The sequence below is a fragment of the Balaenoptera physalus genome (assembly GCF_965194825.1).
Source record: "Balaenoptera physalus genome assembly, chromosome: 3".
Taxonomy (NCBI): Eukaryota; Metazoa; Chordata; class Mammalia; order Artiodactyla; family Balaenopteridae; genus Balaenoptera; species Balaenoptera physalus.
In genome coordinates, this window is record NC_138890.1 from 47,291,085 (window position 1) to 47,318,455 (window position 27,371).

Genomic DNA, 27,371 nt, shown 5'->3' on the forward strand with positions numbered 1-27,371 from the left:
CCTAAGGAGACAAAAAGACCTGTATGCAGAAAACTATAAGACACTGATGAAAGAAATTAATGATACAAACAGATGGAGAGATATGCCATGTTCTTAGAGAAAAGGCAGTCTCTTCAATAAGTGGTGCTGGGAAAACTGGACAGCTACATGTAAAAGAATGAAATTAGAACACTCCCTAACACCATACATAAAAATAAATTCAAAATGGATTAAAGACCTAAATGTAAGGCCAGACGCTATAAAACTCTTAGAGGAAAACATAGGAAGAACACTCTTTGACATAAATCACAGCAAGATCCTTTTTGACCCACCGCCTAGAGAAATGGAAATAAAAACAAAAATAAACAAATGGGACCTAATGAAACTTAAAAGCTTTTGCATAGCAAAGGAAACCATAACCAAGACGAAAAGACAACTCTCAGAATGGGAGAAAATATTTGCAAACGAAGCAACTGACAAAGGATTAATCTCCAAAACATACAAGCAGCTCATGCAGCTCAATATTAAAAAAACAAACAACCCAATCCAAAAATGGGCGGAAGACCTAAATAGACATGTCTCCATAGAAGATATACAGATTGCCAACAAACACATGAAAGGATGCCCAACATCACTAACATTAGAGAAATGCAAATCAAAACTACAATGAGGTATCACCTTACACCGGTCAGAATGGCCATCATCAAAAAATCTACAAACAATAAATGCTGGAGAGGGTGTGGAGAAAAGAGAACCCTCTTGCACTGTCGTGGGAATGTAAACTGATACAGCCACTATGGAGAACAGTATGGAGGTTACTTAAAAAACTAAAAATAGAACTACCATACAACCCAGCAATCCCACTCCTGGGCATATACCCTGAGAAAACCATAATTCAAAAAGAGTCATGTACCACAATGGAGATGCTGTGCGGAGACCCTCTGCACCCCTGCGAACATGGCTCTGCGAGTGGCGCGGCGCGTGCGGGACGCAGTCTGCAGCCTGCGTGCCATCTCTGCGCCCAATGAGCCCTGCCCGTCGCGACCCTGGGGACTGCGGGCGCGCACCATCAGGGGACTGCAGGTGGGCGCCATCAGAGCACAGCACACCGGACTGGCTCTGCTGTCGGGTCATAAATTCACAGACAAACATGAATGGGTAACAACAAAAACCGGTGTTGGAACAGTGGGAATCAGCAATTTTGCACAGGAAGCTTTGGGAGATGTTGTTTACTGTAGTCTGCCTGAAGTTGGGACAAAATTGAACAAACAAGAGGAATTTGGTGCTTTGGAAAGGGTGAAAGCTGCTAGTGAACTCTATTCTCCTCTATCAGGAGAAGTAACTGAAATTAATGGAGCTCTAGAAGAAAATCCAGGACTTGTCAACAAATCTTGTTATGAAGATGGCTGGCTGATCAAGATGACACTCAGCAACCCTTCAGACCTAGATGAACTAATGAGTGAAGAAGCATATGAGAAATACATAAAATCTATTGAGGAGTGAAAATGGAACCCCTAAATAAACTAGTTTGAAACAACTTAAAAAAAAACAAAGAGTCATGTACCACAATGTTCATCGCAGTACTATTTACAATAGCCAGGACATGGAAGCAATCTAAGTGTCCATCAACAGATGAATGGATAAAGAAGATGTGGCACATATATACAATGGAATGTTACTCAGCCATAAAAAGAAATGAAATTGAGTTATTTGTAGTGAGGTGGATGGACCTAGAGTCTGTCATACAGAGTGAAGTAAGTCAGAAAGAGAAAAACAAATACCGTATGCCAACACATATATATGAAATCTAAAAAAAAAAAAATGGTTCTGAAGAACCTAGGGGCAGGACAGGAATAAAGACACAGACGTAGAGAATGGACTTGAGGACATGGGGAGGGGGAAGTGTAAGCTGGGACGAAGTGAGAGAGTGGCATGGACATATATCCACTACCAAATGTAAAATAGATAGCTAGCGGGAAGCAGCTGTATAGGCCAGGGAGATCAGCTTGGTGCTTTGTGACCACCTAGAGGGGTGGGATAGGGAGGGTGGGAGGGAGACGCAAGAGGGAGCAGATATGGGGATGTATGTATATGTATAGCTGGTTTACTTTGTTATACGGCAGAAACTAACACAACGATGTAAAGCAATTATACTTCAATAAAGATGTTAAAAAATAATAATAAAGTGCTCTGCAGGCGTAAGAAGAATATATCTGAGATGTGTATGAATGAACCTGCATATGTTATGTGTCTTTCAGTTTGTGTGTGTCAGAGCGGGGGGGAGTGGATATGAATAATGTGTGTAGGAGGTAGACAGGTGGGTGTGTATATTTATATATATGGGTGGTATATCTGATTGTGTGTTTAGTTAATGTGTGAGAGGGAGGGAGAGAGGGAGGATGGAAGAGTAAGGAATCAGTAAGAAAGGAAAGGCTGGAGGAAGGAAATTAGGAAGGAAAGAGGGAAACCAGACAGTGTGAGACCAGATCTTGCTGTTCTTTCCGGAAGCCTCTGCCAGCTCCAAGGATGCAGACTGGAATTGGTTCAGAAACCTCAGGGACTCTCTCTGGAGCCAGTCCATCTGCTGGCTTCTTTGTTCCAGGATCACCTCTCAGCACTTAGAGATATTTTCCGGGAGGCTGGGACTGAGGAAGTGTATGTTCCGAGCGGCAAGGTGCATCTCCTCGGTTCCCCAATAGGTAGGGGGCTGCTCTGTCTCTGGTTGCTTTGCCTCATCTGCAGCTGAGCCCCTGGGTCACCCTTAAAACCAGGCTCACCTCTGCTTGCTGCCCACAATTTCCACATCAGCCTGCTTCTCGCTGCCTCCCTTTCTCTGCAGGCCACCCTGCACATTCCTCCAGGCCACCCTGCACACGGCCCCCAGGCTTGCACTCATAAGATACAGGGTGCCCGATTGCCCTCTGCCTAGAACGCTGTGCACGGCTCTGGGCATGACCTGTCCCTCTGATTTTTCAAGCTGGGCTCAAATATCCCCTCCTCAGGGAGGTGTGCTCTGACCTGCCAGCCTACAGCAACACTCTTCTGCTCCGTGAACTATCCATAAAAAAAATTCTATAGCGCTTTTAGGGGTGAAAAATAACACACCCACAGCAAAGTACAAGAACATAGGTATAAAAAGCGTGGTGGGCGGTTATAAACAAAACACCCATGTAACCGCCAACCCCATTAAGAAATAAACTATTTCCTGCACCCTAGAAAGAGGCTCTCCTGCATCCCTGAATGGTTCCTCCCAGGCACACCCCCTTCCTCCTTCCTTAAGGTAACCACTACCTTGACCTTTTGGTAATCCCATCTGTGCTGACTATTAAGCTATTGTCTCCGTGCTTTAAACCAAAATTCTAATCTCTGCTTTGTGATGTTAAGGCTGGGACCTTGCAAGCCACTTTCCTCACCACCAGCTCAGTTCCTCTTAGAAGCTGCCAACAGCGGGGCACGAGAAGGAGATAGCCGGCCTGGAGAAGGGCAAAAGGACTTGCTTTTTCCTCTTTGCTTTCTGCTTTACCTGTCAGCGCCACCACAGCAAGGCAGTTTAAATATAAAAGCAGGCAATTGCCTTCCCAGTCTTCATTCTTTTGCTTTTCTAGAACCTACACCCTGATCTTGGGGAACCAGCCTTATTTAGGTGAGGTGAGGACACAGGAGAATTGGGGAGTTTTAAGTTAGATGTCAGCCATACAGAGACACATAGTGTCCTTTGTGTGTTGTGTGACATGGAGCAAAGTTTGAGACCTCTTTTTAAAGCCCAGTTTCCTCATCTGTAAAACAGGAAGGAGCTATTCTCACTGACTGTTGTATGAAGTGAGATCATGTGCATAAGGGCCGATCACATCACACATGCTAAGTGGTCATAAAATGAGAACTCCTGTTAACGCTATTATCGTGGTTGCGAGTGGGCCCTGTCTGCGTTGGAGGGCTCCTTCAGCACGCCCAGTCGTTGGGAGGAAGGAGCAAGTCACTTGGATCCAGGGCCTTTGGGCAGTGAGCTTTGGGTGGGTGGTTGGGGGGAGCAATGACCAGCCTGAGACATAATCAGAAGCAGGTGAGGAAATCGACACTCAGGAAGAGAGAGAGAGACTACACAGCAAGAGCGACGGTGAGGAAAGAGGCCCAGACAGCCCTCTCTGCCCGGGACCTCCGACCACTCACTGTCTCCCCGGCAACAGCCAAAATCTTCTCTAAGAAAGTCCCCCTACCCTTTCCCTGGGGACCTGCAACGTGCTTTCAGCCGTCTCCATGGAGTACCTGAGCTAATTCTCAAGACCTAGTTACATTCACTTTACTGGAATTTTATCAGGGTGCCAGCCAGCAGTGTTCCTGATAAGCCACTCAAATCAAGCAGAGGCCAGTGAGGCCTCACCTGGTGATGCTGTCGCACTCTCTATGGGTGATTCCCCAAGTGACCCTGGGAAGTCTGATAACCCCACAGAGCCGTACCTGAGCCTGCAGAGTCCGGTCAAAGCCCTGCGGAGACTGGCCAGAGCAGCATGAGATTGGCAGTAGCCTTAGCAGGGGAAATGGCTGTGCTCTTTGCTTTTTCACTCTTGGAAGTTTCTGTTGCTGTTCAGACCACAAAAACCGGCCGTAAATGCCCAGGCAGAACTGGGCCTTCTGGCAGTTTGCTTGGAGTGACTGACCTGAGCAGGCCTAAAAGCCGGGGCTGTGTGGGGAGAGTCCCCGTGTGGCTGTAACTTGAGGGCCAGTGCTGTCCAAAGGCCAACCCACAGTGGCCAATGGTATCCTGTGCGTCTTTGGAATGATTATGGATCGATAAAGCCATGATTGCTCCCTTGCCTGGAGAGCTGCACTGCATTTATCAGGTAAATGAAATGGTCCATCAATAACAATAACGATTTACACTCAGCAAACAGTTATTTAACCACATGTTGATTTCATTAAGGCTGGATCACGGTTATCATCATAATAACAGTGTGTGCTTCCCACTTTCCTGCCTAAGAGTGAAAGGTTTGAGAGTACAGCCCTTGTTTGATGCACTGACATTGTATTTTGAGCTATTAGCTTGTCACTAGGAGGAAGAAAGGAAAAACGGTAGGGCAAATGTTGGATTCAAAGGACTTAATGCCATTATTCTGATTAATTACTTAATTAATTAGCCGAACATTTGTAAGTACCTACAATGTACCAAGCACTGTGCTAGATGCAAAGGGTATAGCAGTTGGACAAGATAGGCTCAGTGTATACATTTTCTATTGCCATGTAACAATTTAGCAGCTTAAAATAAAACACAAATTTAGCAGCTTAAAATAAAACACATTTGTGATCTCAGAGTTTCTGGGGGTCAGGAATCCGGGCATAGCTTACCTGGGTCATCTATAAGGTTGCAATCAAGATGTCAGCCAGGGCTGGGATCTCATCTGAAGGTGTGACTGGGAAAGAATCCATTTCCAAGCTCATGTAGTTGTTAGCCGGGCTCAGGTCCTTGCAGGCTAAGACTAAGAGCCATAGTTCCTAGCTAGTTGTTGGCTGGAAGTCACCCTTAGTGCCCTGCCATGTGGCCCTCCCCAACATAGCCACTTGGTTCATCAAAGCCAGCAAGAGAGGGAGTTTCCAAGCATGACAGACATGACAGTTTAATGTAACTTTATGTGATAAAATTGATATCCTATCACCTTTGCCATATTGTATGGGTTAGAAGCAAGTCACAGGTTCTGCCCAGACTCAAGGGGGTGGTGTGAGTTTAGGAGGTGAGGATAATTAGGGACAATCTTAGAGTCTGTACACTACACTTAGTCTCTGCTGTGGCTCAGCTTACGGGGAAGATAGCCATAAAATATAATTACTGTGAAGTGCGGTTCAGACTATGAGAGAGGGAGAACTCAGGTGATACCGCCCTCACTCAGTCTAATGAAGGCATATTTAAGCTGGGACTTGAGGTATGAGAAGGAATTGCTCAAATCGATTGCGGGGTAGGTGTGGGGAGGGAGCATGGGAGTGTGTGAGGCACAGAGGATTGCAGGCTGAGGAACTCTAAACTTATAAACTCTTAGAGCAAAAGAGAGACAGTGATTATCTAGTCTACTGGTTCTCAATCCTGGACGCACATTGGAATCACCTGAAGAGTTTTATAAACCACTCATGTCCAAGTCCCGTGCCAGAGGCTCTGATGAATTGGTCTCAGGTGAGCTAGAAACTGGGCTTTTTAAAACCTCCCTAGGTGATTCTAATGTGCAGCCAAGGTTGAGATCGCTGCTAGTCTAGTCCCTTCAATTTTATAGATAAGGAACTTGAAGCTCAGAAGGAAATGGATTTGGTCAAGGTTTGGCACAGCTACCAGTCGGCAAAGCCCAGGTGATGAGTGGGGAGGGTGTGGAGCTAGGAGGTAGGGTTCCTGCCACAAACAGGACTCTGTCCACTTCTCTCTCTAGGACTCAGTTTCCCCATCTGTGAAATGAGAAGGGCCGGATGATCTCCAGAGCCCCTTCAAACGCTGACGGTGCTCTGATTCTATTTGACTGAGCATCAACTCCGTATCAGCCGCGGATGTGGGACTGGCATCCATCTGTCTCCACTCTGGGTTGTGTTTTTGGAAGCCTGGAGTCAGTGATGTTGTGGATCGTGGCCAAGACCCTCCTCTGAGTGAAGCTGCCTGATGGACTGGATGTCCCCAAACAAGCCCTCTTAGTGGAGACAAGCTTGTCTACTGAAGCGTGCGACGTTCCCCCAGGAGGAAGCTGCCCTGGCTGGGTTTAATCTGCGGTGTGTTTATTAGGATTAGGGTTTTAATTAAAATTGACATTTCAAAGACTACCTGTGAGGGAGCCTGGCTTAAATGAAAAGCACATCATGGTGATACAGGGAACCTCCCACTCGGTCAGGCAGGTGTTTCTGTGGAACTGAGGCAGGGGCCCCCAGCTCTCTCCTCCTCTGGCTAAATTAGCTCACTATCTGTGGGTGTCGATGGACCCGTCCACACTGAGTCATCAGTGCTGGTGGGCGGCAGAGTGCTGTTCGGGGCTTCTGGGGACTAGGACTCCCCTCCAGCTCTGGGTGAGTGTGTTAACCCTTTGAGGTTCAGTTTCCTCACGTGTAAAATGGGCTACTCAATTATTCACTTTTTCAGAGACTGCTTGTTGAGTACCTGTTCTGGGTTAGAGCGCCTAGTCTCTCTCCTCAAGGAATTCACAAGGTGAGGGGAGCAGAGGCAAGAAAATCAGTGTAGGATAAGGCCCTTAGCTTGGTTGCCTGGCACACAGGAAGCTCTTGTGACAATTCTTGTGTCCAGGTGCCGTGGGAGCCCAGAGAAGGGCTCTTGAAATCACATGGGGAGAGAATAGCCGTGACTGCAAGAAGAAGTATGATCATTACCTGATTCTCCAAATATCTACCGAGCACCAATTATATGCCAAACACTGTCCTAGGTGATGGGGATAGAGTGGTAAACAAGGCAGACAATGACTCTGTCATCATAAGAGCTACCTTTTCGTGGAGGTAATGACAATAACACAACAACAATAAGAGCGGTGACTTCTATTTAAAGAGCACCTACCATGTGCTCAGTGCTTTATTGACGTGTCTCATTTCATTGAATCCTTCCCATCAACCTGACCATGTAGGTACTCTTGTTTTCCCCTGTTACTGATGAGGACCCTGAAACTCATAGAAGGTTAAGGACCTTACCCAAGGTTGCCCAGTTAGGAAACGGCAGGGCTGGGATTCCTGCCCTGGGCTGGTCACCTGGAGGCTGAACACTTCCCCACGATACTATTCTGGTTTAGAATCGAGGTCATGCACAGCTAGTGGACGGGTCAGAATGAATGTGTGTAAGTGTGTATGAGCGTGTGTGTGTGTGTGTGTGTGTGTGTGAGAGAGAGAGAGAGAAAGAGAAAGCACACTGTGGTGGTGGATTCCTGAGAGGTGAAAAGTCTCCCTCCACGCAGCCCCAGGAGACGCCCTCTCCTTAGGTCACGTGCGCTTGTTGGTGCTGTAAAGGGAGCAGTCTCCTGAGACATTTGAAGGGAAAGCTGCTGCCTTCTCTTATTTGAGGGGTCACAAAAATTAGTGATAGTGTATTAAAGTGAAGTCCAAAGACAGAGAGAGATAAGAGGATTCCCTCCAAAGTCCTTTCTTTCAAATTAATTGTCCCTCTGGGCCCGCTGGTCTCTGGCGTGAGGCATGTGACACTGGGCCAGGACCACCATCCCCATCCCAGCTTGATGAGGAAGTAGGAAGTGTCAGTCTTCAGGTTTCCTCCAGAATGACCCTCCCAGCCCGGGGGAAGGAGACAGGGTTCCATCATTAGAATGGATGGAAAACCCAGCCTCCAGGTCCCAAATGCTGGTACCCAGAGTCAAGAGACTCAGCAGAGGTGGGATCAGCAGCTGGACTGCCTGAGGCAGGAATCGTCCAAGAGCCCGAGGTGGGACCCAGTCTTTAGGTGGGAGTGTGGTTACACCAGCTTTGGGAACCAATCCCCACCGTGACCCCGGGAGGGGGAGCTATAATCCACATAGAAGCCAGGAGGAAACTGAAGGACAGAGGTGTTAGGTTTCTAAAGTGATTTCTAAACTTATTTCACACGGCTAAAGAATTGTGGAACTAGGATTCAAATCCAGGTAGCTATTATGTCCAGGTAAATACACAGAGGTCAGAGAGGTCAGACTTGTCCCAGTCACACAGCTTGTGAGTGGTGACATAGTTCCAGAGACCATGCTCTTGCTATGGTGTGAGACTCAGGGAAAGTTCTGGAGGTTCTGTTGGGCTGCTGATGGAGAAGGGAGGGAAAGGGCATGGAGCTCATCAAGAAGCAAATGGCCTGGTGTCCTTCCTCAGCCCTCAGTGACCTTGCCTGAGATGAGGCAGAGCTGAGTTAGGGTGTGCCCTGGAGGAAGCCATAGAGCATAAACCAGGACATGGGTGTCCCCAGAATCACAGTTCATGAGTGACAGTCAAGACTGGAACTAGGGCTTCCCTGGTGGCACAGTAGTTAAGAATCCACCTGCCAATGCAGGGGACACGCGTTCGAATCCTGGTCCGGGAAGATCCCACATGCCGCGGAGCAACTAAGCCCATGCACGACAACTGCTAAGCCTGCGTTCTAGAGCCCACGAGCCACAACTACTGAGCCTGCACTCTAGAGGCCGTGCTCTGCAACAAAAGAAGCCACCGCAATGAGAAGCCCGTGCACCACAACGAAGAGTAGCCCCCACTCACCACAACTAGAGAAAGCCCGCGCGGAGCAATGAAGACCCAACTCAGCCAAAAATAAATAAATAAAATAAATAAATTAAAAAAAAAAAAAAACGACTGGAACTAAAGCCCACCTGTTCCCCCAATCCAGATTCAGGGATCTTTTCTGTGGTTCCAGGCTGCCAGGACCATAGGGAGTGAGCATTTATCAGCAGCATTAGAGAGCACACAGTGAGACACGGGGGCTGGCCCAGATCATCACTGAATTTTCTCCCCTAAAATTAATAATCAGCTCATTCGCTAAACATTTATTATTCATCAGGCATCCTGCCAAGCGTTTATTTCCAGACATTATTCATTCAGTTTACAAACATGAGCCAGATGCTAGGTATACGGCAGAAAACAAGAGAGACAAGGCCCTTGCCACACAACCATCCTCATAGGTGGTGACGAGCTTTCCCATTTTATAGATGAGCAAACTGAGGCCCAGAGGGGTTAAGAAACTCACCAGAGTCACAGAGCTGGTAAGCGGCAGAGCTGAGGTTTGAACCCCAGTCTGTCTTCACCACGTCAGCATTTGGCCTTTCCTTGCAGCCACCGGCCCAACCCCCCGAATTTATTCAGACAGCGGTGAGGTCTGGCTCTTTATTCCCAAAGCCAGACTCCCCCACAGGGTCTGCCCAGTTCCCTTTTCCAGCCAACTGTCACCGCTTTGCCTCCACTGCAGTCTAAAGGCAAACTTTCCAGATTCTCTTCTCCTCCTGCCAGAATATCTCTGCATGTCATTCAAGGCGCAGTGAAAAACCACGCCTTTTCACTACTCCCCTTAGCATTTGTTTCTTCTGCCCAAGTCCCCTTCCCTTCCCTTTTCCAACCTCAGAATGTCTAGTTGTCCTTCAAGACCCAGGTCAACTGCCACCTCCTCTGGAAGGCCTCCCCTCCTTCTTTGTGGCAGAGATTGTCCTCGGGGCTCCCCAACACCCACCTCCTTCTGAGCATTTTTCACGAGTGTCTTGGTGTATTCATGTACCTGTCTGTCTCTCTCACTTGCCTGTGAATTCTTGGGGGTCAGGACCACCCCTGTGGCCCTTATTCTTATTGTACCCATAGTTGCTGGAACACCCTAAGTGCTCAGTAAACGTTTGTGAAATGAAGACACGAGGACAGCATGGCCTCTGTCTCTTCCGGTTTACATCCCAGCTATAGAACTCCCTTCAGTCCAGCTCTGTCCTCACTCTATCCCAGCCGCTGACTGTGGGTTTAGGCCTTAGATGTTTCATTAACTAATAATAATGAGTCACTGTACTAGCTTCAGGAGCATTGTAAATGATACAGTGTCAGGAGAAGGCAGTGGGATGTGGAATGTCAATGAGGCTGGCGTGGTTCCTGAAACACAAAATGCCATGTGCAATCTCTGTCTCTGGTACAGCTCCCATACGCCAGGCCTCACATGCTAACTTGGAATAATTCCATTATTCCATCCCAGTTCTAATTCTAGGCTGATTGTAGGGACAGCAAATGAGTGCCATGTGTCAGGTGTGGCAGGTTAACTAATGGGCTCCTCAAAGATATCCATGTCCTAATCCCCAGAGCCTATGACTGTGTTAACCTTACACAACAAAAGGAACTTTGCAGATGTGATTAAGCTAAGGATCTTGAGATGAAGAGATTATCCTGGATTATCTGGGTAGTGGGCCTTCAGTATGATCACAAAGGGGTCTTTATAAGAGGCAGAGGCAGAGAAGATGATGTGATGATGGAAGCACACATTGGCGTGATGTGATTTGAAGATGGAGGGAGGGGCCACAAGCCAAGAAATAGAAGTGGGACACTAAAAGCTGAAAAAGGCAAGGAAAGGGACTTCCCTGGTGGTCCAGGGGTTAAGACTCTGTGCTTCCACTGCAGGGGGTGTGGGTTCGATCCCTGGTCAGGGAACTAAGATCCTGCATGCGGTACAACGCGGCCGAAAAAAAAAAGCAAGGAAAGAGGTTCTCTCCTCAGACACTCCAGAAGGAACCTGCCCTGCCAATTCCTTGACGTTAGCCCACCAAAACTGATTTCAGATTTCTGACCCCGGCAACTATAAGGGAATAAATTTGTGTTGTTTTAAGCCACAAAGTTTAGGTAATTTGTTACAGCAGCCCTAGGAAACTAATATATGAGGCAACTCCCTCTTCTGGAGAAGCTGACAGAAAGCTGTACTCTTTCTGGATGAAACCTCAGAGTCATTAACACAACACATCTGGCAATCACTAACAACAGATCTGAGTTGGAAAAGGGAGCTGGAGCCCCTTTGTTGTTATTTTGCGTTTGAACTGGGCCAAATGCCTCCTTCAACTGTTAGGGAAACGGAAGCCCAGAGCAATGAAGTCTTTCCCAGGGACGTGCAACCCATTAGTGGCAGGCCTGTCTTCTGCATGCCAAGATTTTTTCCCCTGTGTCAGCTCTTAAAAACCTAGGTTGGCAGCAGAAGCATCAATGGTGCTGCAACATTCTAGTTTAGACTGAGCTCTCCTACAGGAACCATGATTTTTTTCCCTGCAGTCAGGGCTCGGTAAAGAAATGGTCCTGCTGGGGCCTTTCTCTGGTGCTACTCACTGCCCCTCCTGGAAGCCCAGGATCCACAGCACAAACTGGGTGAGTTCCCTAGAGCCTCATGACAAGTTTTACCCAGGACCGGCCTCTCTGGACAGATTTATTCATCAATGCTCTCGATGGAGATTCCAGGCACTACGCTAATGACTTACCTGGGGAACCATTCTGCTTTGCTCAAGTCTCTCCCTCAGGAAATCGGAGCTTGTGAAATGAGAGTCGTTAGGGGAGATGGCTGTTACCTGAGAGGCAGAGATACTGAGACATTAGCCTCCCAGCAGGTGGGTACGGTTACAGCCTCATGTGAAAAGATTGCTTCTCTACCCAAATTTATTAGCCAAGAGTTCCCTAGGGGCTCAGCTGTGGCCAATCAGGTCATCAAAAGACCCTCAGAGGCTCCCCACTGCTTTCCCAACAAAGTTTTGCTCACCCGGACACTCCCAACTCTCCTTGATTGGGCTGCATCCTTTCTTTCCAGCCTTATTTTCCTCTAATGGTATAGTCAGGTTCACTGTTCAGTAAGAAGAGTAGTGGGAAAACGGCTAGCCCATCAGTGGCAGGGCTGAGACCAGAGCAAGAATGCCGAAGTCCCACCCATGCTTTTTTTATCCTGCTTCCCAACAAGGAACAGAGCAGGAGACATAATGTTGATGACGTACAAAATCCCCAATTCAAAGTGTACTCTTGATTCTTATGATTGTAAAATCCCATCTAAACAAGTCTCATGGTTTGGCTTCCTATGTGCTGTAGGCTAAATGTAGAGAAAGGATTTTTCATGATGAGCTGGGAGGCCCGGCTTTGTTCCTGTCCCTGCCCTAAATAGACTGTGTGACCTTGGGCAGTCCCTCCACCCCCTGCTCAGTCCACTTCCATTCTGTACAGTCAACAGGCTGGACTACATGATCTTTATAGTCCTTCCAGGAAGACACTTCTGTTTTTTCCCAACAGCCTGGAAAAACTCTAAACTAGTAAAGAAGAATTTTCCCGGGGTTGGTGGAAACTGGCCTGGCCTGGTGAGGAAGGGCCAAATCCAAAAGTTTGGCTCAGCAGTAAGAAGGGATTGCTGGCAGGATTGCAGACTGGACTGGAAAGAAAAAAGCAGAACTGTGGGTCCTGGCAGAGTGTGAAGTCAGCTAATAGAGCAGACCATTCCCTGACAAAGTGTCAGTCAGCCCTACTCTGCGCCAGATACCATGAGAGGTGTTGGGGATACAGCCACAGGCCAGATGGAAAGATTCTTGGTCTCGAATAAGAACTTACGAGTCGGACTTCCCGGGTGGTTCAGTGGTTAAGAATCCGCCTGCCATTGCAGGGGACACGGGTTTGAGCCCTGGTCCAGGAAGATCCCACATGCCGCGGAGCACCTAAACCCGTGCGCCACAACTACGGAGCCTGTGCTCTAGAGCCCGCGAGCCACAACTACTGAAGCCCATCTGCCACAACTACTGAAGTTCGTGCACCTAGAGCCTGTGCTCTGCAACAAGAGAAGCCACAGCAATGAGAAGCCTGTGCACCGCAACGAAGAGTAGCCCCTCCTCACCACAACTAGAGAAAGCCCACGTGAAGCAACGAAGACCCAACGCAGCCCAAATAACTAGCTCAATAAATGAATTTATTTAAAAAAAAAAAAAAAAGAACTTACGAGTCAATAAGGGTGAGTAGGGGGAGGCAGGCAAACAGGCAATAACTATACAAAGGGAAGAGGTGGGGGGATGTGCAGGAACAGAAAAAGTGTCCCTGTCATGGTACAGGAGGGGTCAGACAAGGGTACCCAGAGAATGCCACCCTTAACCTGAGGGATCTGGTCATTTGTGAGGGAAGAAGACAGGAAGGGTGTTCCAGGCAGAGGTTCAGTCTAGGCAGAAAATGCCCAAGTCCTGGAGGTCAGCAAATAGCTAGAGTGATTGAACAGAGAAGGAGAGTGCAGAATGAGGTCTGGAGCACAGGCAGCTGCTTTGTAGCCAGTGAGGAAAATGGAACAGGGGTAAATGGGCATCCATGCCTATGTCTGGATATAAGCATAGTCTGTACCCTGCAGCCTCAGCAGAGGGCCCAAGGCCAGGATCCTCAAGGGAAAAGACTGAGTGAGGCTGCAGTTGCTGAAAAGCTGAGGGTTGAATGAGGGGGCAAAGCTAACATGAGGAAAGAGAGAAATAACAGTGTGTTGAGGGAGAGAAGGGAATAAATCCTCATTGACAACTTGCTATGAAGTTGGGGCTTAGCCTCAGTTTTTCATCTAAAAAAAATGGGACTACCTCCAGGACTATGGTGAGGATTAAATGAGATAATACACATTATCTGCTTAGCATGCAGCCTGGCACACCGTGAGTGGTTAATGAATTGTAGCTACCTTTATTACTACTGCATGCTAATTCATTCAACAACTGTTTATCAAGTGCCGACTACATGCCAGGCACTGTTCTAAGTGCTGGGATACATCCGTGAACAAAACAGACAAAAATCACTGTTCTTGCAGGGTTACTTATTAGTGCTTATTCTTTTCATATTCACAACCCTGTGAGGAGGGACTTATTACACTTATTTTATAGATGAGGACTGGACACTAGGCTAAGCAACTAGTCCAAGATCAGGAAGCTAGCCAGTGGCAGAGGCAGGATTTGAACCCAAGTCTCCGTGATGATATACACAAGGCTCCCTCCACTACCCCACCCTACCGCTATACAAAAGGCAACACAGAATTAATTATTGCCTGTATGGTATCAATTATATTTTCAACACAGATTTTTCTGTGATGGTCTGGCTTTTAAACCATCTGTCCCCATCCGTCCTGTAAATCATGCATACCCATCAGACTATGACGGTATGGGGGCGGGAAGATGCTATTGCTTTATTCATTGAACCTACACGAACTTCAGGGAAAGTAGAGGCCCTTATAGCTGGAGTAGAGGGGAAGGTTTCCTGGAGAAGGCTGGACCTGCAGCCACAGGCAGGAAAAGGACAGGTGAGGGAGTGGAAACAGTTTAAACAGTAATCCAGAGGGAGGGAGTGCACGGTGTGTGTGTGTGTGTGTGTGCATGTGTTGACTGCCTTAACAAATATTTATTGAGCACCTAACATGTCAGGTACTGCAGTGGGCACTGGGAATCACAGCAAAGAAGGTGTGCTATGTCCCTGACCTCATGGTGCTTACAGAGAGAGAGAGAGTGTGTGTGTGTGTGTGTGTGTGTGTGTGTGTAGGGTAAGGTGAAGGAGGGGGATGGGAGGCATTGGGAAATGCACATGAAGATAAGGGCATTCATCCCAACAGAGACTCCTTTCTTTGAATTTTTGCTCCCCCAGCTGTGCTTCTTGATTTATTTCTCCACCCACCCCACACACACTTTTGCCAACTGCAGGAAAGGCACAGGCTCCTGGAAGCTGCCGATGGGCTCAGGAAGTCCCAGATGCCAGAGCGGGGCTGCGCCGAGAGTGTGGTGCCTTGGCTCAGCCTTGCAGGCTGGTGTTCCCTTTTGGTGTGGGCCTTTTATCTACTAGCTCAGTGCAGACAATCGATGCTAATCCAGTCTTCTGGGACCAAATGAAACAGCCGGCATTTAAAGGGCTCCAGCTCTCTTTTCTGATTACCAAGCGACCTACATAATCACTCTCACCCCAGCCTTCCTGGGAGGGCACTACCATTGACAAAGCCCAATCAGGCACTCTCTCTGCTGGGAACTGGCTATGATTTCTTCTGAGCTTGCCAAGCAGAGAGGAGACTAGGGTAGCAGGAGCCTGGCCAAGGATTCCCGAGGCCTTGTTCTTGCCCCAGATCTGCAATTAACTCCTGCGTGACTCTGGGAATGTCTGTTCCCACCACCACCATCCCCTGGGCCTGTTTCCCCATTTGTAACATGAGGGGGTTAAACCAGACCATCTCAGAGGTCCCTCCCCTGCTCCAAAATTCTAGGTCATTCATGATGCCAGATCACACTACTCCAGCCTTAAAAAGTTTCCAGGGACTTTTGTGGAACCCACATGATGGGTATGAAGCTTAGCATGACAGTTAATAGCACAGGGGTTTGTGTGTGTATAGATATATGCTGATTTGAACATTTGCAAGACATATTAAGTGAAAAAAATCAAGTTGCAGAGTGGTTTCTATAGTATGATACCACACTGGTATGTTACACGCATGCTTGTACAAGCACACACATGCATAGAATATTCTAATATCTCTGGAAGGATACATAAGAGCCATGTGAGCTTGGAGGAAGGGAACAGGGTGTCTAGGGAGAAGATTTAAATTTCCCTTTTTGTATTTCTTGATTTTTTAAACCATGTGCATTGCTGCTTCGAAAATTAATAAATGGTTTTAAAAATAGGGCACGGACTTTGCCGTCAATTCACTTATTCACTTAACAAATATTTACTGAATACCAGTTAGGTGGCAGAGACTGATATAGGAGGTGGTGAGTAAGACAGTCCCTGCCCCCATGAAGCCCACATTCTAGATTGATAATAGCCCAATCAAGTGTGTAATATAATGCCAGGTAGCAATAAGGAGCATGAAATATACAAGACAGACTTGAATATGAAGCCTGTCTTTTCACCACAAATTGTTTGACCTTGAGTAGGTTGCTTCACCCTGTTGATCCTCAGTTTCCTCATCTATAAAATGGCAGCAATAGCGCCCCATTGTTTTTTGTGTGTGAAAATGAAATGGAGTGAATAACAGTACCTGGGACATAATAGGGGTTTGGTAAATGTTGGTTATCATTTTGGTTACTATTACTGGGGGAAGGGTTTGGAGGGGAGTGGACATGGCCAAGAGCAGTGTAGGGTGGGTGTGGGCAGACACCTGGGAGACAGAGCAGGTGGGCGAGATAGGAAGAAGTGCACCAACTGGGCTCACTGAGGGTGGGACGATACAGAAGGAGAGGAGGGTGTGAGGGACCCAGTCCAGAAGACAGAAGTGGGCTTGCAGCCTTAACCAGCAGGGAGCTCCACGTGGCTCCCCCAGGGTGCCTGGTCTAGCCAGGAAATGGCATGCAGGTTGGTGGGGGGAATCCATTCATTTCATCCTCAGTGCCCAGGAACAGAGCCATTTGGGTTTCTTGGCAGGGCTGGGTCTCTGAGTGGCAGGTATCTCCATGTTAGGCTTACAGGCTGTTGGGAGGGTCCATTGAGAGCTTCCACCCCATCCCATGGTGATGCCCGACTCCTTACTATTAGAGTAGCTCACCATGCACAGGGCAGATGAGAAGGTCTGGGTGACATTGTGTCTGAAGATCTTTGCAAAGAATATAGATGGAACCTAGGAACAGAAAGAGAGGGTTTCCTCAGGGGTTCCCAAGCTGGCCAGCCTTCAGACTCTCCTGAGGTTCCAATACAGATTCCTGAGCCTTAGTCCCCGAGGGCTGACTCAGTGACACAGGGTGGGGTCTCACTAATGTCTCCTTGGAAGCCACACTGCCATACCCAAACCAATGACAGGTGCTTCTCAGGTAATGGGCTGGAAGCTTCTTCTCTGCACCCCAGCCAGACATTAGGCCAAACTCCAGGATCGCCTGTGATAGAAAAAACACAGTCACTTGTTCAGTGACTTAAAGCTTGTTGGGTGCCTGTGCATGAGCACTTATGTGTGTGCGTGCATGCGTACACACGTGTTTGTATACGTGTGTGCATGCCATGCATGTGCATCTGTGTCTATGAGTGTGTGGTATATCGAAATAAGGGAACAGGAAGGGAGTGCAGGTCCAGTGGAGAGAGAAAGCCAGAGAAGTGAAGTGTGTGCTTCTCAAGAGAAATTGAAATTCAAAGAGAAAATCACTGCCCTGGGCAACTCTGTAAATCTCACCTGCTTTTAGTGAATCTCAGTGAATCTCATTCAGTGAAGCTTTTTATGCAAATCCACGCAAACAAATTCTGGGCCCTGCTTGGAGTCCTGGGAGGGTGGGTTCCATTTCAGGAGCCGTGGCAGGGTGGTGAATCTAGCAGGAGGCCCCTCCCGAAAGCTGAAGATAAGAGGCTGGCCATGGCCCATCGGGCTCATTTGACAGTTCCCAGTGATAGCTTCTTAGCCACACATGAAATATGTATCTATGGCTTTTGGACACAAACTCAAAATGTCAAATTTTTTTCAAATTATTTCTGAGCAGCAAAATCCCCCTTTGCCTAAAGGAGGTTTTAAATAGAACCCTGACATAGAAAAGAGAAAACGGCAAGCTGCTCTAGTTCAAGTATGGAAATGGGGATGGGGACACAGTTCCCCTCCCACTCAGGTTATGCCCACCCCCCCTCACTCAGGCCACACCTCAGGCAACAGAGGGCTCAACCCAGATTAAAAACCCTTTGGTTCCCTCACTTTCCCCACTTTACAGGTAGAAAACCCTCCTGGCTCCCTGCTGCTGTGCCCACATCCCTTTGTACTCAAAAGGGACCTGCTGCCTACCACCCGGGGCTCACTGTGTCCTAAGCTGGAGGACCAGTTCTTTCTGGAAAGAGGAACCTTAAAGAGACTATGGCCAGCAACTTGGGAGATGACTCACTGGTTCCTCGGTTCCTCGTTCTGTGACTTTGCTTCACTGCCGAGGGTATAGGTTCTGAGGTCAGGTTTGAATCCTTGCTCTGCTACTGAAAGCTGTGTGATCTTGAGCAAGTCACGTAACCTCTCTGAGCCTGTTTCCGCTTCCATAAAATGCACATAGTTCCTCCATCACAGGTTTGTGTAAGGAGTAAAGGAGCTGTTATAAATATCAGGGGTAGCAAAGGCACAGGCCTACGTGGCCCAGGAAAGTAATTGAGATGAGAGGTCACTAAGCAGTGGCCAGCAGGAGTGCATAGTCCTGAAGGGGAAGCCGCCAGTCGGCTCCACCTGATTGTTCCCCTGTGGGAAGGAGAGCCCAGGGGATGGATTTTCCTAATTTTCCAGGAAAAAAACAGAAATTCAGCTCTTTATGTAAAAAATCCCAATTTTTAGAACTTGGCAACTAATTCAAAGTTTTTAAACACTGTGGGTCAAATAAAACACATCTGGAGGGCCAGGAGCTTGTAATCATAGATACCAAGGGACAAAAAGTAGCACGTAGGAGTCACTCACTAAGCTCCATGAACCAGCACACCTGCTCTACCTTCTCCCCTTTCCTTTCTGCCCTGACCATCCCATCACCTGGTAAGCTCCGAGTTTTCCTTCTGAGAGGATCAAGAGAGATTTGCAAGCTCACCCCGCTGAGCCTGCGTCTCCAGACGGCAGGTCCTGCCCACTCCATGCTCTGGTTTATTTCTACTCAGACACTTCCCTCCTGCCCCTGTGAGACTGGCCTGGGACCTCGGACCCTTTGCTGGGACCTGAGACCCTTTGCTGCAGTGCTGCAGTGCTTGCACATGGACACACACCTCTCCTCAAGCAACAAAACACAAAGAAACTATATAGGACTGAAAATAACTGTGTGCATTGCAGTTGGGGCAAATTCTGCACCCAAAAGATACAAAGACACCAAAAAACCCAACTGCCACTTTTGAAGAGCCTGGAGCAAAAGCAGGGTGTCAGGAGCAAAAGCTCGGAAGCACGCCCCCTGCACACAACACCACCTAAGGGGTGAGCAAAACACCTAAGCTACCCTCTGGCCCGACCCCTGGACGCACCCCTATCCTCACCCCATATAAGAAACAAGCTTGCCCGCAGCACTCAGGGAGCGAGCAAGCAAGGGAACCTGTTGTTTGTTCTTGCTCCCAGCTGCTGCTGCAGCACGGGCCCCAATAAAGCCTTGCCTGAATTTCTTGTCTGGCCTCTAGTCAATTTCTATTGATTGGGGAAAACCAAGAACTGTGGTCGGTAACACCTGGATGCCCTGGCAACTCTCTATAGGTGGTTAAAGGCAGCTTGTCAGCTTCCAAGTGTATGTGGTGCGTGTGTGTGTCCAGGGGGAGCCTTCAAAGGTGCCATCTCTGCTTCCTGCCTCTGAAGTTCAAAGCTGGCTTCTCAAGGAGTGAAGGATCTTTGCTCTGGACACTGAGCCCTGTTGTAGCAGGATTAATCATGCTCTCCAAGAGGAACTCTCCAGGGCTATGGTGATGTCCTTGGACAGTCACATCTGGAGTTGGTCTGGCTGCCTTTCGCACCCCCTGGGTGTGTGTGTGTGTGTGTGTGTGTGTGTGTGTGTGTCTATGTGTGGCAGGGTTAGGGGCACAGAGAGATTGGACTTTCTTTTATTTTCTTAATTTCCTTCCTTCTTTTGTTCCACCCTCTCTCCTTCCTTCTCCTGTTTTGTTTTGTTTTTTTTTTTACAAAAGTTACTAGGCTTTTGTACAAATGATGCATACTCACTGAAAAAAAATTTAACTCAGAAAAGTTCAAAGAATGTAATAAAAATGCAAAAACAAACAAAAAACTCTGCTTCTCAGAAAAATCACTGGTAACAATTCCGTGAGCATCTTCCCAGAGGTCTCTTTATATGCAGATAAACTGGTACAGAAATGACTGTTTAATTTTATGTAGTTGGGCTCATAAAATATCTGTGCAGTTGTGCCATATGCTTTTTTCTCTCAAACGGCATGTCCAGGGATGTCTTTTCCCGGCAGTGTACTCAGATCTGCACCATGGCTGTGGCTGCAGAAGATACCGTGGAAGCTCCATAAATTACTTATCAGATCCCCTCTTGGGAAGACACACAAATTCCCCGTCAAGGTCCCCAGAGCTTCTCTGGGCCCAGAACGCACGCTCCCACGCCTGCACACTGGGGCAGCCTCCTCTTTAGTTTTGTTTCCAGGCCTTCCCGTGACAATGTGTCCCCACACAGCAGCCGGGGCTGGCTTGTAATCATGCCCAACAGATCATGTCACTCCTCTGCTTATGACCCTTGAATCTCTTCCCTTCACTCTTAGGATAAATTCCAAGCCCCTTACCATAGCCTAAGAAGACTGGCATTTCCATGATGGGGCCCTACCTCTGGCTTCCTCTGGCTTCCTCTGCTGCCGGTCCAAGATCATTCACTCTCACTTCAGAACCTCTGCACTCACAGTTCTCCTAGATCTTTGCTAACTAGCTTTTCCAGCACTCAGGTTTCAGCTCAGAGATCTCCTTCCTAATCCCCACCCCCACGCCCAATCAATGCTTATCCCTTTGCCCCTGCCAGTCGTCCCGGTACACTGCTTTTTATTTTCTTTGCAAAAGTTATCACTATGTGAAGTTGTCTCACTGATTTGTTTCCATGCTTATTATTTGCCCACAAGGGCAGGGACCTAGACTGGGGACCCAGTGATGCTGAGTCATCCTTTGTTGAATAAACAAGCCTACCACCCCGCCTGTGCAAAACACCAACACTCTTTTTATTATTAATTTGTATTGGAGTATAGTTGCTTTACAACGTTGTGTTAGTTTCTACTGTACAGCAAAGTGAATCAGCTATACGTATACATATATTCCCCCTTTTTTGGATTTCCTTCCCATTTAGGTCACCACAGAGCACTGAGTAGAGTTCCCTGTGCTATACAGTAGGTTTTCATTAATTATCTATTTTATACATAGTGTCAATTGTGTATATACGTCAATCCCAATCTCCCAATTCATCCCACCCCAGCCCCCAACACCAACACTCTTAAAATCCCTATGCCCCAGTTCCCGGGGTTTTCCTGCATCTCTCCCTTAAAATATCTCTGGTTTTCAAAGTGAGCTTGAGTGTGTCTCTCTGCTCCTTGCCCCCAGAAGAGCCCAACCCAGAGTTCCAGCTCCTTCTCATATTTATCTCCCCCACGTCTCATCACGAAACTTACTCTTCAGCCAAATGGGATTCTTGACCTCTTCATACGCACCTCTCTCTGCCAGGCCTCCTCTGGCTCCTGGTCTCTCTCTCTTGCTCTTGCCATCTGGCCTCTGCTGCCCAAACTTTATCCACCCTTAGTCCAGCTAAAATATCACTACCCCCCGGGGAACGTGTCCTGTCTTTGGCCACAAGAATGATTGTTTCTCTCTTCTGTATTCACGTTGACACTTTATCTTTCCCACCCTTGAGACATTAGCACTTTATGCGTCCAATATTGCCATTTCTATCCCTAGCTTGATCTTTCCTACTAGATTATGAGTTCCTTGCCAGCAGAGACTATGGCTTGTTTACCTTTTTATAACAGTTAACGTCAAGAAAGTGCTTTATGTAGGTTAGCTCTTTTAAGCTTCACTCTGAGTTGGGAACTGTAAGTAACCTTGCTTAACAGATGAGGAGGTGCTGAAACTTGCTAAAGTTTATACAGCAAGGAAGCAGTGAAGCTAGGATTTGAATCCACAGCCTGAAGCCTTGGCCGTGAAGCCAAAGTTCACCTTGGCACCTGGGGCAAAAACCCCTTTCAGCTGTTTTTCTTCTCTCTGTGCAGTAGCTGCCGCCGGCCCTCAGCTGCCAAACCCTCAGGTCTTTGAAGTGGAGGATCTGCAGAGATACTGTTAGTCTTGACAAAAACAAATCAGAGGACTGATTGCTCAAATCCAAATCTGAGTGTCAGCCTGCAGGGCTCCACATCATGACTCACTGATGATTCAAGAGTCAGGCACCGGGAGCCAGGAGGTGCTGGGGTGCTTTCTATTACATTGTTGCACTGAAGTGTTTCTCTAAATTATGCCCATGCCTCCATCTCTCCCTCCTTATCCAGCTGGGAACACACTGGGCAACTTCTCTGTTTGTTTTTGTGAACCCCTGCACTGCTTCCCTCCCTATTCCTTTTCTCTCCCATAAGCTCTCTCCTCTTTCCCAAAGCTCAATGAAAAACATTCCTGATAAAATGTGTGACTCGAGCAAGCCCTTTGCCCTGCACCCTGAGTAGCTATCTCTGCAGCTTCTGTAAATGAGCTTAGAACACTGATAAGGAGGTGGTGGCCCAGAGAGGGCATGGAATCTGCCTAAAGTCACACAGCAAGTGGATGACTGGTATTGAACCTATACGAAAGGACAGAGTATCAGTGAACCCTGGAGTACCCAAGACCCAGCCTCAGTAAGTAGCAACTCATGGCCATTCGTGTTTCATTACTCTGACCTACTTCCCCACTCCCAGATTACTTGGAAGGAATGGTTTCCTATGGTGCCCTTGCCTGGGTTTGTGGTTGAACAGAATAATGAAAGAAAAGTTGGTTTTGGTGTGTGGGGGTGGGGGGTGGGGTCTTTCACCTTCCTGGGCCTCCTTCCTTTCCTTCACCCCTCTGGCTACCTAAATCCCACACCCTATTTGGTCCTCTGCTTGTTGCCATCCTTTTCATTCTCTCCTGGTGGCCTGCTGAATCCCTGCCGAGGGACTAGGGGCTCAAAATGCTCTTCTAGATCCCTGAAATTTAGGAGAGGTCTCCAGAAAAGCAACTCTTTCAAGCCCCAGAGGAAAACCAAGCCTCTTGGGAAGGATTTTCAGACCTAGATTGTGTTGAGAGAGAGACATGTGTTCCTTCTTTCCTGGGTCACAAAAAACCATGGAGTATTTAATCTTTTATCGAGAAAATTTCAAACCTATACAAACGTATAGTGAATATTAATGAACCCTCATGCGCTCATCACCCAGCCTCAACAATTAGCAACTCATAGCCAGTCTTCTTTCATTACTCTTAGCCACTTCCCCTCTCCCAGATTACTTTGAAGGAAATCTCAGAAATCATACCTTGTTATACATTGTTATAAATGAGCCAAAGATGGCCTCCGTGTATTGATTCCTAGGTTTATTTCTTCACTGACGCTTCAGACCCATTAGCTTAAAAGCCAAACCCAAATTTTTACACATCCAATTGTTTTCAAAACATCGCAAGCAAGCAGATTTTTAGGCACTTAGAGACTGCTTTGCACACCCTGGAAACCTCACCCAGCACCTCCTGACCATTGATAAGATGGGGCCTTGTAGTTACGAGACCCCAAGCTGCCCTCCAAGTTCCCTGACCCAGAGACTCCCACCGCACCGATGAGCGACAAACAGACATCATCTAGACACCTACACCCCCTCTCTGATCCCCGTCTCCCCTGAGTGTACCTTTGCCCCCTCCCTGCCCTAAGCTCTGGATGGTCTCATGTTATGATGGACTTCCCCTCTCGTGCAACTGTCCAAGCATCATGCAGTAAAGCTTGTTTCACATTAATGCTTCGTATGGTCCTATGTTTTTCCTTGATCATTACCCCAATCCCTCGAACTCCCTACAATTATTTCATCTGTAAAAATTTCAGTATGTATTTCTAAAAATAAGAACTCTGAAAAACTACAAGTGCCCATCAATACGTGATTGGATTAAGAAGATGTGATATGGGAGCTATATATCTATATACACATATACAAACAATGGAATATTACTCAGCCATAAAAAAGAATGAAATACTGCCATTTGCAGCAACGTGGATGAACATAGAGAATATTATGCTTAATAGAAATGTCAGACAGAGAAAGACAAATACTATATCACTTAAATGTGGAATCTAAAAAATAATACAAAGGAACGTATACACGAAACAGAAACAGACTCACAGATATAGAAAACAAACTTGTGGTTACCAGAGGGGAGAGGGAAGAGGGGAGGGACAAATTTAGGGTATGGGATTAACAGATATAAAGTACTGTATATAAAACAGATAAACAACAAAGATATACCATATAGCACAGGGAATTATACCCATTATCTTATAAAATTATAATGGAATATAGTTTGCAAAAATACTGAATCACTATGCTGTACACCTGAAACTAACACAATATTGTAAATCAACTATACTTCAATAAAAAGTAAAATAAAACTACAATATCTTACCATGTCTAAAATTTAATAATATTTCCTTAATATTATTAAATTTTCAGTGTTCCTTTTTCCAATTGCCTCATAATGTATTTTTTTTCCTTTGTTTATTTGGATTTGGATCCAAATAAGCTCTACATATTTGGTTTGGTTGAAATGTCACTTAGGCCTCTTTAATCTATTGCTACTCACTCTCTCTCTGCCTTGCAATTTGTTTGAGGAAGAAACCAAATTGTCTTGTAGAGTAGCTCACAGATAAGTGAACTTTAAGAGTGCATCCTCATGGTGTTGTTTAACATTCTCTCCTGTTCTCTGTAGTTAGGTCTAGAGGCTTGATCAGATTCAGTTTCAATTTTTTTCAGCAAAACTGTTTCCTAGGTGGTGCTGTGTTCTTCCACTGGGAGGTTCATAATGTCTGATTGACTTGCTTGTGATGTTAGCTGTTGCTGCCCATTGCCATATTCATTAGTTCATTAGGGATTGCAAGGCAGTAATATTCTTCTTCATTTAGTAGGTGGAACATTTCTAGAGAGAGAAATGCCTCCCCATTTATTATTAGGTTTCCAGTGATATATTTTGAAAAGAGAATGCAGAATAAATGCTTGATTCTTTCCCTTTCTTCACCAATTTTCAATTTTCAAAAGTTGATTATCTTGCATTTTCTGTGCCATTCAACTAGTCTTATTTTGTTTTAATATCATAATGAATTCATGAATTTAAACATACTGAATGTTTCAATCCTTTGCAGTTATTGTCCTTACTGATGCTCAAATTATCCCATATTTGACCAGTGGGAACATCTTCTTCAAGTTGATTATGGAGTCCTTTTGACATGTCCTTGTAGTTGTCAATAGTCTCCTTGTTATCGAGAATAAGATGTTCTAGGCTCACCTTGTATATTTTCTTTTTATTACATCTGACCTGAATCAGCCACTTATCCAAGAACCCCTAGTTCCTACTGGTGGGAAATGACATTTCAAGACAGTAATATAGTTATTAAGGGAGCTCACTGACACTGGTTGGTTGTTATTTTTAGGCCTTTTTAGTAGACAGGGCTTGATAATTATTTTAAGGGTAAGGTATGTCATGTGTTCAATAGCAATTCTTTCTCTTTAAATTCAGTACTTTAGGAATTTTTTACTTAACTTTTAAAAATCTTCTATCTGTATCTCCCTTCTCCTAAGACGAGAATCCAGGTTCTCAATGACAATGACAGTGATAGCGTTAGAGTATCACTGAACTATTCATTTTCTTTATCACACAATACAGTCTGAAAATAACACCACCAACAGTACCATCACCAATGTGATGTGATTACTGAAAAGAGTTATGATCTTTTCTTGCAAATATTTTTGCCCTTAGAGTACATACTATTTAGGATGTACAGTCAAATTATTGTGTTTTGAAGTCACTTGGAATACTTCTGTATGTATGGTTATGCCAACAAATACATACATAATTAAGTCCATTTAATTGTTTTATTTCTGTTTTTTGAGGTATAATTTTCACAGTGACATTCTCAGATCTTAAAGTTTTTACATTATAAATGGTTTTACAGTTTGATGACCTTTGACAAATGCATATACCTATGTAACTCACACCCCAATCAGGATATAGATTGCCCACAACCCAGAAAGCTCCTTGTGAAATAATAAATATATATATTTGTCTCTGCCTCCAAGTTCTGATTAAGAACTCCTAAATCCCTTCTGAAAAGGGATGTTAGGAACATCTTTTGTTTTAATATTTGGTCTTTGACCCCAGTTCCTGACACAGAGATTCTAAATCCCTTGGAATTTTCTGGATAATAGGAGCATTCTTTGTTCTAATGAGGTGACTCTTGGTGGGATCCTGGATGGAGGCTGGTCACCAGAAAGAACTAGTCATGATTAGAGGCTTGGTAATTTCAGCCCCAGGTCCCATTCTCCAGAGAGGGGAGAGGGGCTGGAAATTGAGTCAATAATTGATTACACCTACGTGATGAAGCCTCCATAAAAATTCCAAAAGTATGGGATTCAGAAAGCTTCCAGGTTGATGAACACATCATGTGCCAGGGAGGTGGCACACCCCAACTCCACAGAGACAGAAGCTCCTGTGCTTCTGAATCTCACCCTTTGTATCTCTTCATTTGGCTATTCATCTTTTATTACATCCTTTATAATAAACTGGTAAACATAAGTGAGTGTTTCCCTGAGTTCTGTGAGCCATTCTAGCAAATTATGAAGCCCAAGGAGGGGTCATGGGAACTCCATTTATAGCCATTCTGTCAGAAGTACAGGTGACAACATAGGACTTGAAATTGGCATCTGAAGTGCAGGCAGCCTTGCGGGACTGAGCCCTTAACTTGTGGGATCATCTGATACTAACTCTAGGTAGATAGTATCAGAAATGAATTGAATTGTAGGACATCCCGCTCGTGTTGGAGAATTGGTCCATGTGGGGAAAACCCCACACATCTTGTTTCAGAAGTACTGTGAGTGGGAGAATAAAAGAAAACAGTGCATTTTTCCTAGTCACTATCAGCCTTTACCCCACCCCAAAGTAGCCACCCCTCTGATATCTTTCACCATAGATCAGTTTGCCTGTGGAACTGTATATAAATGGATTTGTAGTATGAACTCTTTTGTGTTTGACTCCTTTCACTCAGCATAATGTTTTTGAGATTCATTCATGTTGTGTGTATCAGTAGTTTGTTCTGTTGTATTGCTGAATAGTATTCCATTGACGAATACTCATCATTTGTTTATCCAAGCTCCTATTGACGGACAGTTAAACTGCTTCCCATTTTGGTTATTATGAATAAAGCTGCATCCAGGAAATTCTTGTACATAGTCTTTTTCTGAGCAGTCTTATGTAAATTCCCAAGAGTGAGATTGCTGGTAGGTATATAGTTACCCTTATAAGAAACTGCCAGACCATTTTCCCAAGTGGTTGACCAGTTTTACAGTGTTGT

The 27,371-nt window shown here is 46.1% G+C and overlaps 1 long non-coding RNA gene and 1 pseudogene across 2 annotated transcripts in view; one reads left to right on the plus strand and one right to left on the minus strand.

The window, feature by feature from the left end:
* Positions 1-754: 754 nt before the first annotated feature.
* On the plus strand, positions 755-1,757 carry LOC309657790 (glycine cleavage system H protein, mitochondrial pseudogene; annotated as a pseudogene). The gene has a single exon. The product of its transcript is annotated as a glycine cleavage system H protein, mitochondrial pseudogene (transcript).
* Positions 1,758-6,769: 5,012 nt separating this feature from the next.
* LOC309657797 overlaps positions 6,770-27,371 on the minus strand; it is a 34,678-nt gene continuing 14,076 nt past the window's right edge. The window contains exon 2 of the long non-coding RNA XR_014261898.1: positions 6,770-26,889. This is a non-coding gene — a long non-coding RNA (uncharacterized lncRNA). The remainder of the gene's footprint in view (positions 26,890-27,371) is intronic.